This window comes from Nicotiana tabacum, chromosome 1, assembly GCF_000715075.1.
Source record: "Nicotiana tabacum cultivar K326 chromosome 1, ASM71507v2, whole genome shotgun sequence".
In the NCBI taxonomy this organism is placed as follows: Eukaryota; Viridiplantae; Streptophyta; class Magnoliopsida; order Solanales; family Solanaceae; genus Nicotiana; species Nicotiana tabacum.
Genome location: NC_134080.1, coordinates 68,983,889 through 68,995,652, shown reverse-complemented (window position 1 = coordinate 68,995,652; position 11,764 = coordinate 68,983,889). Strand labels below are relative to the sequence as shown.

The following is an 11,764-nucleotide window of genomic DNA, read 5'->3' as shown; positions in this document are numbered from 1 at the left end:
TGTGATGAATTGGTCGTAGGCTCGTAAGATAAAGAAATAACACTTATAACTAGAGGAGACACACACCTAAATATTACATGAGGATGTTTATATGACAATGATTTATGATGAGGAAATAGTAGAGGATAGGGAATTTTACTGTGAACAACAGACGAAGGCATGCACAGTTGCAAGGACAGAGTCATTATTATAAAAAGGGATAATACATAAGTTGCTTTCTTAACTTGTGCCGAAAAGTAAGTTTTCATCTCAACCTTTACGAGCGTCTTTTCCCATCCTATACTTGTTCATACTGAATTTAATTCCTCCTTAAAAAAAAAAAAAAAAAAATCAGTCTTGTGGAGAGAATGTTTTACACGCTCTGCCACGTCAGCAGCTACATCAGAGCTATGTCAAGAGTCAAATGCTTTTTTTTTTTTTATAGTTATTTTTCCTTTTTAATGTCTTCCCCTCTTATTTGCTTTTTTTTTTTTTTTTTTTTACAAAAATTTTTCTCTCCCCCCTCCCCCAGCCCAGGACACATAGTCGCAGTTGCTGCCATCTCCATTTTTTCCGGCAAGCGAAGGAAAAAAACCTATAAAACGATCAAATAGTGTTGTTATTTGAGTTTGAGTTGAAGTATAGTTACTTAAATTATTAGACACCATAGCAGGCCCCACAGCTCCTTTACACAGCTTCTAATAATTCTTGAAAACATTATTGAGCATACCCTTGTTCAGCAGATTCAGAGTGAACACACTACCAAGCTTGTACTCCTCCCGCAGCATAACCACTGGGCCTTTGAGGAAGCGAAGCAACCCACCGAGAATTGGCCAGGATTTGATCACTGGAGGCAGCCGCTTCTTAGATCTGGGCATAATTAATGTTGATATGAGTTTGAACAAAATAATACTCATTTTTATTCCTTTTTTTCTTCCCATTCTGGTTAATATTCAGTACATTAAGAAAATATTTTCTATACAGTTGATTAGCTTTTAATTTTAAGGAAAAGACAATAAAGAGGGTCACTTGGTGAAAGAAGAACTGATAGAGAGAGTGGCAGGAGAAATTTGGAGAAAAAGCAAAGTAAAAGAAGAGTACTAAAAAGTTGCTAAAAAAAGAAAGGATGGAGCTAAGAAAGTCTCAAGTTGGACAATTAAACTACTTTTAAGGCTTTTTTGGCATTTTACGCTGTTTGAACCGAGTAACTTCACTTGCTGTACCACATCATCATTTAACGAGGAATTTAATTTAGTATGAACAAGTATAGGATAAAAAAACAATACCCGTAAAGATTGGGATGGAAACTTATTTTTCGGCACAAGTTAAGAGAGCAACTTATGTATTATCCCTTATAAAAATAAAGATGGGAACTTTCTTCCTTTTTTTTTTTTTTTTAAATTAAGCCAATCACCTAGGCGTTCACCTCCTGATATGTCAGGAGATTTGGCAAGATCCCTACCATATCCATTCCAACAAAAAAGTACATAGGAGGGGGACATGGACCTAACCTCCATCCTTATCACAAGACTAACCGAAGTCAATCTCCTTAAAAAAACATGAGGGGTTACAACTATATACATCCCACTCTCGTTCAACAACCTAAATGAATCAACTTACAAAAAAAATTAGCTTTGTCATACCTAGTTTTAAAGCTAGGTAGTTGCCATTTATCTAGTTGAAAAGATTCTTTTACACGTCGGATACTTGATGTGAACAATATTAATATCTGCTTGCGTTAATGTCTGTCCAATATCTTCAATAAGACTCTTGAATTTGAGATTATTGGTGTTGCCTTGTATCAACATGCTGGAAATGATATGTGAGTCTATCTTGTCACATCCTAAACCCGGACCCGGTCGTGATGGCGCCTCTCGTGAAGACAATGCCAGCCGACACTTCCCATATCCAATTATTAACAGTTAAACCATAAGAAATAAATCTAAAGCATGGTAAGATAATCCAAAGTTAACAGACAATAGCATAATTCGCGAAAAATAACCCAACACAGCCCGATACCGGGGTGTCACTAGTCATGAGCATCTAAACAATCTAAAATACTCCAAATCAAACTACAGAGTTTAATACAGAAAACCAAGAACATGAAGAAGTTAGATAGGGAAGAGCTCCGGGCTGCGAACGCCAACAACTACTTAGAGACTCCTCGGATCCGTCTGAGTCGGAAATGATCAGCACTCGGGAGCGGGACTAGATACGCCTGAATCTGCAGACAAGGTGCAGAAAGTAAAGTGAATACTCCAACTCAGTAAGTAATAATCATAAATAAAGACTGAAAGTAGGAAATCGCGTAAGGCACAAAACATGCTATACTGAAGCAGTAAAACCATTTAAAACAGTAAACCAGTGAAAGATAGGTAAAATCCTTTAACTCAAAATTTACTTCATGAAAAGCTTTTTCAACAATTAAGCATGGTAGTTGACAGGAAATTAAGAAAAAGATAAACGCATAAAGGGTTGCCCCTTGGGCACAGTATCAACAAATCCTCCCCCGGGCTCAATCTCAGAACAGTACCAGCCCCTCGGGCTCAATCTCAGATCACAATGGGTACCCGCGCGGTGTACAGACTCTTGGAGGGGCCCCTTACGGCCCAAGCGCAATATCAAGCCACCTCATGACATCATCACTAGGCCCTCGGCCTCATATCAATCAAGCCACATTGTGACGTATATATCTCAGGCCCTCGGCCTCATAATCAGTATCAAATGTTTTCTCACAACATAGGCCCCCGACCTTACTCAGTCAAAATCCTCACAAGCCACTCGGGCAATAGTAAAACATGATTCTCTGCCCAAAATATCATTTAAAAGATCATGTAAGTGTTAAAACAGAGAAAACATGGCTGAGTATGAAATAGTGAAATATAACATGACTGAGTTCAAGTATAAAGTTAAAACAGTGAGGAAATACCAGTAAAAATTCCCGAAGGGTTCAAATAGTTGGCACAAGGCCCAGATATGGCATTCAGCCCAAATCATGATGATAGCAAATATATTTCAGTCAAATACGCAGTAAATAGTCATTCGGGATGGACTAAGTCACAATCCCCAATAGTGCACGACCCCATGCTCGTCATCAAGCGTGTGAGTCACCTCAATATAGCACAACAATGTGCAAGTCCGGGGTTTCATACCCTCAGAACATCATTTACAATCATTACTCACCTCGTACCGGTCAAATCTCTAGCTCGAACGCCTTTGCCCCTTGAATCGGCCTCCACTTGCGTCGAATCTATCCAAAATCAGAATGAGGACGTCAAAATATGCTAAGGGAAAGAAGCCCAAGCGAAAATAATCAAAATACAACACAAATCCCGAAATTATCAAAACCCGACCCCTGGGCCCATGTCTCAGAATTTGATAATTTTTACATCAATAGATTCCTTATCTCCTCACGAGTTCATACATATCAAAAGTTCTGAAATCCGACCTCAAATGGTCCTTCAAATCCTCAATCAAAGGTCTAAGTTTTCAAGCCCTAGTTCTTCAATTTTTGGCTTAATTTCCATGATTATTTAGGTGAAATTCACATTAGAATCGAGTTTTAAGTTCAAGAATCTTACCTCCAAGTGATTCCCCTTGAATCCCTCTTCAATCCCCTTCAAAAAGCTCCAAAAACAACCAACAATGGAAGAAATAAACCCCACATTCACGGACAAGACGACCTTTTAAACCTTCTGCCCAGGCCTAAATTCCTTTATCGCGATCGGGGGATATCCTTCGCAATCGCGAAGCACAAAATTCTTAGCTCCCAAAATTAACCCTATGCGAACGCATAAAATCCCATGTGAACGTGATGCTCAGGCATCTAATAAAATGCGATCATGGACTGGCTACCGTGTTCGCAATGAACAACTTCAAGCCAAGACCCCTGGTCCACTTAACTCTATGAGAACGCGACCCACTCCACGCGTTCGCGATCACCAATGCCTTCACCTTATGCGATCGCATCCCTAGCTTCGCGAATGCACTAAGCAAATTGGACTGCCCCCACAACAGCTCTACGTGATCACGAGACCCCCTACGCGATCGCGAAGAGTAAAAACTCTGCAACAGCTGAACTCCAAAATCTGCAACTCTCCAAGGCATGAAATGGTCTGATTGACCATCCGAAACTCACCCAAGGCCCCCGGGACCTATACCAAAGGTACCAACATACCTCAAAACCTCATTCAAACTTGTTCCAATCTTCAAAACATCTCAAACAACATCAAATTAACCTAAACACATTGGATTCAAGCCAAACTTTCTAAAATCTTCCGAATTACGCTTTTGATCAAAACCCCAACCAAACCACGTCCGAATTACCTGAAATTTTGCACACACATCCCAAATGACACAAAGGAACTATTGTAACTCTCGGAATTCCATTCTGACCCTTATATCAAAATTTTACCTACCAACAGAAAATCACCAAAATATCAACTTTGCCAATTCAAGCCTAAATCTACTCCGAACCTCCAAAACTCATTCCGATCACGCTCCTAAGTCCCAAATCACCTCCCGAAGCTATATGAACCATTAGAACTCACATCCGAGCCCTCTAACACCTATGTCAATATCCGGTTGACTTTTCTAACTTAAGCTTTCTCAAAAGAGACTAAGTGTCTCAAACCTTACCAAAATCATTCCGGATTCAATCTGACCAACCCGATACCACATAACACAGATAAACAAAGAATAAAGAAGCAAAAATGGGGAAAACAGAGTGGTAACTCATGAGACAACTGGCCGGGTCATCACATCTTCCCCAACTTAAACAAACGTTCGTCCTCGAACGAGTCAAGAAACATACCTGAAGCCTCAAACAGGTGAGGATATCTGCTCTGCATCTCCCGCTCGGTCTCCCAGGTAGCCTCCTCCACGGCCGACCTCTCCACTGTACTTTCACTGAAGCTATATCCTTTGGCCTTAAATTTCGAACCTGACGACCCAAAATAGCTACTGGCTCCACATCGTAAGTCAAATCATCATCCAACTGAACTGTGCTGAAATCCAAAACATGAGACGGATCCCCAATATACTTTCGGAGCATAGAAACATGAAATACCGGATGCATACTCGACAAGCTGGGTGGCAAGGCAAGCTCATAATCCACTTCCCCAATCCTCCAAAGCACCTCAAAAGGCCTAATGAACCGTGGACTCAATTTACCTTTCTTCCCAAATCTCATAACACCCTTCATGGGTGAAACCTTCAACAGAACCTTCTCATGTATGACACATCTCGAACCTTCTTATCAGCATAACGTTTTTGCCTCAACTGCGCGGTATGAAGCCTCTCTTGAATCACCTTCACCTTTTCTAAGGCATCCTGCACCAAGTTTGTCCCCAATAGTCTAGCCTCACCGGGCTCGAACCAACCAATTGGAGATCTACACCGCCTCCCGTACAAAGCCTCATATAGAGCCATCTGAATACTCGACTGGTAGCTGTTGTTATAAGTAAACTCTGCAAGTGGTAGAAACTGATCCCATGACCCTCCGAAATCAATGACACAAGCACGCAACATGTCCTCCAATATCTAAATAGTGCACTCGGACTGCCCGTCTGTCTGAGGGTGAAAAGCTATACTAAACTCAACCTGAGTACCCAACTTTCGCTGCACAAACCTCCATAACTACGATGTAAACTGAGTGCCCCTATCTAAAATGATGGAAACTGGGATGCCATGCAAATGAATAATCTCCAGGATATAGATTTCTGCCAACCGCTCTGAAGAATAGGTAGTACATACAGGAATGAAGTGCACGGACTTGGTCAGCCAATCCACAATCACCCAAATAGCATCGAAATTCCTCAAGGTCCGTGGAAGTCCAACTACAAAGTCCATAGTGATCCTCTCCCACTTCCACCCTGGAATATCTATCCGCTGAAGCAAGCCACCCGGTCTCTGATGCTCATATTTCACCTGCTGACAATTGAGACACCGAGCTACAAATCCCACAATATCTTTCTTCATTCTCTTCCACCAATAGTGTTGCCTCAAATCCTGATACATCTTCGCGGCACCCGGATGAATGGAATACCACGAGCTATGGGCCTCCTCCAGAATCAACTCCTGAAGCCCATCCATATTGGGCACACAAATCCGGCCCTATATCCTCAACACCCCATCATCACCAATGGACACATCTCTGGAATCCTGGTGCTGAACTCTGTCCTTAAGGATAAGCAAATGCGAATAATCATACTGGAGCTCTCTGATGCGATCATATAAGAAAGACCGAGAAACCACACAAGCCAATACCCGACTGGGCTCCGAAATATCTAACCTCACAAATCGATTGGCCAAGGCCTGAACATCAACTGCAAGAGGTCTCTCCCTAACTGGCATATATGCCAAACTTCCCATACTCACTGCCTTTCGGCTCAAAGCATCGGCCACCACATTGGCCTTTCTCGGATGGTACAATATAGTGACATCATAGTCCTTAAGCAACTCCAACCATCTTCACTGCCTCAAATTAAGATCCTTCTGTTTGAACAAGTGCTAGAGGCTACGATGATCAGTAAACACCTCACAAGACACACCATACAAGTAATGTCTCCAAATCTTCAACGCGTGAACTATGGCAGCCAACTCTAAATCATGAATGGGGTAGTTCTTCTCACGGGGCTTCAACTGACGAGAAGCATAAAAAATAACTCTACCCTCTTACATCAACACACAACCAATACCAACTCTCGAAGCATCACAATACACAGTATATGAACCTGAAGCTGATGACAAAACTAACACTGAGGTTGTGGTCAAAGTTGTCTTGAGCTTTTGAAAGCTCTCATCACACTCGTCCGACCATACAAATGAAGCACCCTTCTGGGTCAACTTGGTCAAGGGCGATGCGATAAATGAGAATCCCTGAACAAAACGGCAATAATAACCCGCCAAACCAAGAAAGCTGCGAATCTCTGTGGCTGAGGACGGTCTGGGCCAACTCTGAACCTCCTCTATCTTCTTCGGATCAACCTGAATACCCTCGCTGGACACCACGCGCCCTAAGAAAGCCACTAAACTGAGCCAAAACTCACACTTGGAGAATTTTGGATAAAGCTTCTCCTCTCTCAATCTCTGCAACACATCTCTCAAATATTCTACGTGCTCCTCCTGACTACGCGAATACACTAGAATGTCATCAATGAAGACTATGACAAACGAGTCAAGATAAGGTCAGAACACACTGTTCATCAAATGCATGAACGCTACTGGGGCATTGGTCAACCCAAAAGACATCACCAAGAACTCATAATGACCATATCGGGTCCTAAAAGCTGTCTTAAGAATATCCGAGTCCCTGATCTTCAACTGGTGATAACTTGAACGGAGATCAATCTTGGAGAACAGTCTCGCTCCCTGAAGCTGGTGGAATAAATCATCAATGCGAGGCAAATGATACTTGTTCTTAATTGTTACCTTGTTCAATTGTCTATAATCAATGCACATCCTTATAGTGCCATCCTTTTTCTTCACAAATAGAACCGGCGTACCCCAAGGTGACACACTAGGCTGAATGAACCCTTTATCAAGGAGTTCCTAAAGCTGCTCCTTTAATTCCTTCAACTCCGCTGGTGCCATACGATACGACAAAATAGAAATGGGTTGAGTGCCCTACACCAGGTAAATACCAAAATCAATATCCCTGTCTGGTGGCATGCCCAACAGGTCTGCAGGAAACACATCGGGAAAATCCCTCACAACTAGAATAGAATCAATACTGGGAGTCTCAACATCGACCTCCCTCACAAAGGCTAGATACAAAAGACAACCCTTCCCAACCATACGTTGGTCTTTCAAGAATGAGATCACTCTATTGGGAACATAATCAGTCACACCTTACCACTCAATCTGTGGCACACCCGGTATAGCCAATGTGACTGTCTTAGCATGACAGTCCAGAATAGCACGACACGGAGATAGCCAATCCATGCCCAAAATGACATTGAAATCCATCATACACAATAATAAAAGATCCACACGGGTCTTCAGACTCCCAATAGTCACCTCACACGATCGGTACACAGGGTCTACAACAACAGTATCGCCCATCGGGGTAGATACATGAATAGGTGAAGCAAGAAACTCATGGGGTGTACCCATATAATGAGCAAAGTATGATGACACATAAGAAAATGTGGAATCGAGATCAAATAATATAGAGGCATCTCTGTGGCAGACTGAAAAATACCTATAATAATCGCATCTAAAGCAATAGCATCGAGTCTGCCTAGAAGTGCATAGAAACGGGACTGACCCTCACCTGATCGACCTCCCCCTCTAGGGCGACCCCTAGCTGGCTGGGCGGGTGGTGGTGAAGTAACTAGCGCTGAAGCCGATGACTGACCCCTCTACTAAGATGATCTCGCAAGACGATGAGGGCACTACCTCCACATATGACCCATCTCACCACACTCATAATTAACTTCCAAGTGCTGGAGAAGAGGATTGAAGGGAACCCCTCGCACCGGAGTGAGTAGCAGATGCACTCGGCATAGAAGAGCCATGAACTGATGGAGCACGGGACGAACTCTGAGATGGAAGGGCACTAAGTGATGACTAGCCCTGATGAGAACCATGACCCGATAACGCCCCACGATAACCTAGGCGAGCTGGCTGAGCATGCCTGAATTGACGGCCTCTGTCGTGTTGAAACTGACCTCTCAAAGGAGTACCACTGTAACTACCAGATCCTCGAGGCCTCTTGGCCAACCTCTCCTCGCGGTCTTAGCGATGAACAGACTCAATCTCCCAAGCAATGTCTACAACCTCCTCAAAGGTAGCACCAATCACCCTCTCCTTGGTCATGAGAATATGAAGCTGATAAGTGAGGCTATCAACAAACCTCCTAATCGTCTCTCTATCTGTCGGAACCATCCAAATAGGATGATGAGCTAACTCAGAGAACCTCATCTCGTACTACGTCACAATCATCTCTCCCTGATGCAACCACTCAAACTCTCTACACAGCTCCTCTCTGCGGGACTGCGACACATACTTCTCCAGAAAGAGAACGGAGAACTGCTGTCAGGTAAGGGGTGTTGCACCAACATGCCTACGCCTCTTGAAAAATTCTTCTCTTCACTCTCAAACCTTCGGAACACATTCCCGAGTCTCATCATAATCATCATTTATTCATCCCACCGCTCGTCGAGCCACCAATTTCAACTCATAAGGACCCTACCAGACACATAAGTCCAAATGTAAAAGTTCACACCACTGAAGCTACCGAGCCTAAGCTATGGTCGAAACCCGACCTCAAGTCTTCCAGACTGGCCCATTATCGAAACACCGAATACATATCTCGAATCTCATTCGTAGAACCATAAGTCGGCAATGCACAGCTGATACCGAGCGCTCATGTGTGTATACAAACACGTGGAAGGAATTTCAAGAGTTACATTTCAAGCTAAATCAATGATGCACGATAATAATTGAAGAATGTGGAAGTTTTCCTAAAGGTTCTATAGCATTTCGAGGATAAATACAGACGTCTCCATACCGATCCATATGACTTTACTAAACCTGCTCATGACTCGTGAGACCTATGTAACCTAGGCTCTATTACCAACTTGTCACGACCCTAAACCCGGACTCGGTCGAGATGGCACCTCTCGTGAAGACAAGGCCAACCGACACTTCCCATATCCAATTATTAACAGTTAAACCATACGAAATAAATCTAAAACATGGTAAGATAATCCAAAGTTAACAGATAATAGCATAATTCGCGAAAAATAACCCAACACAGCCCGATACCGGGGTGTCACTAGTCATGATCATCTAAACAATCCGGAATACTCCAAATCAAACTACAGAGTTTAATACAGAAAACCAAGAACATGAAGAAGTAAGATAGGGAAGATCTCGGGGTTGCGAATGCCAACAGCTACCTAGAAACTCCTTAGATCCGCCTAAGCCGGAAATGATCAGCACTCGGGAGTAGGACCAGATACGCCTGAATCTGCTCACAGGGTGCAGGGAGTAAAGTGAGTACTCCAACTCAGTGATTAATAATAATAAATAAAGACTGAAAGCAGGAAATCACGTAAGGCACAAAGCATGCTATAATGAAGCAGTAAAACCATTTAAAACAGTAAACTAGTGAAAGATAGGTAAAATCCTTTAACTCAAAATTTACTTCATGAAAATCCTTTTTAAACAATTAAGCATGGTAATTGACAGGAAATTAAGAAAACGATAAATGCATAAAGGTTCGCCCCTCGGGCACAGTATCAACAAATCCGCCCTTCGGGCAATATCTCTGAACAATACCATCCCCTCGGGCTAAATCTCAGAACAGTACCAGCCCCTCGGGCTCAATCTCAGATCACAATGGGTATTTGCACTCACTGGGGGTGTACAGACTCCTAGAGGGGCCCCTTACGGCCCAAGCGCAATATCAAGCCACCTCGTGGAATTATCACTAGGCCCTCGGCCTCATATCAATCAAGCCACCCCGTAGTGTACATATCTTAGGCCCTCGGCCTCAAAATCAGTATCAAATGTTTCCTCACAACATAGGCCCTCGGCCTTACTCAGTCAAAATCCTCACAAGCCACTCGGGCAATAGTAAAACATGATTCTCAGCCCAAATTATCATTTAAAAGATCATGTAAGTGTTAAAATAGAGTAAACATGGCTGAGTACGAAAAAAGCGAAATATAACATGACTGAGTTCAAGTATAAAGTCAAAACAGTGAGGAAATACCAGTAAAAATCCCCAAAGGATTCAAATAGTTAGCACAAATCCCAAATATAGCATTCAACCCAAATCGTGATGATAGCAAATAGATTTCAGTCAAATACGCGGTAAAATAGTCATTCGAGACGGACTAAGTCACAATCCCTAACATGACCCCACACTCGTCATCAAGCGTGTGCGTCACCTCAATATAGCACAACGATGTGCAAGTCCGGGGTTTCATACCTTCAGAACATCATTTACAATTATTACTCACCTCGAACCGGTCAAATCTCTAGGAAGTGATGCCTTTGCCCCTCGAATCGGCCTCCACTCGCGTCGAATCTATCAAAAATCAGAACGAGGACGTCAAAATATGCTAAGGGAACAAAGCCCAAGTGAAAATAATCAAAATACAACACAAATCCCGAAATTACCAAAACCCGACCCCTAGGCCCACATCTCGGAATTCGATAATTTTTACATCAATAGATTCCTTATCTCCTCACGAGTTCATACATATCAAAAGTTCTGAAATCCGACCTCAAATTGTCCTTCAAATCCTCAATCAAATGTCTAAGTTTCCAAGCCCTAGTTCTTCAATTTTTGGCTTAATTTCCATGATTATTTAGCTGGAATTCACATTAGAATCGAGTTTTAAGTCCAAAAATCTTACCTCCAAGTGATTCCCCTTGAATCCCTCTTCAATCCCCTTCAAAAAGCTCCAAAAACGACCAACAATGGAAGAAATAAACCCCACATTCGCGGACAAGACGACCTTTTAAACCTTCTGCCCAGGCCTAAATTCCTTTATCGCGATCGCGGGACATCTTTCGCGATCGCGAAGCACAAATTCTCAGCTCCCAAAATTAACCCTATGCGAATGCGTAAAATCCCATGTGAATGATGCTCAGGCATCTAACACTACGCGATTGCGGACTGGCTACCGCGTTTGCAATAAACAACTTCAAGCCAAGACCCCCGGTCCACTTAACTCTACGCTAACGCGACACACTCCATGCGTTCGTGATCAACAATGCTTTCACCTTATGCGATAACATCCCCAGCTTCGCGAACGCACTGAGCAAA

The 11,764-nt window shown here is 42.8% G+C and overlaps 1 long non-coding RNA gene across 1 annotated transcript; it reads right to left on the bottom strand.

Annotated features, from left to right (window-relative positions):
* Positions 1–164: 164 nt before the first annotated feature.
* On the bottom strand, positions 165–843 carry LOC142180256 (uncharacterized). Its single transcript, XR_012708517.1, has 2 exons — positions 710–843; positions 165–308 (listed from the first exon to the last, which is right to left on the bottom strand). It is a non-coding gene; the product is annotated as an uncharacterized LOC142180256 (long non-coding RNA).
* Between the last annotated feature and the right edge of the window lie 10,921 nt (positions 844–11,764).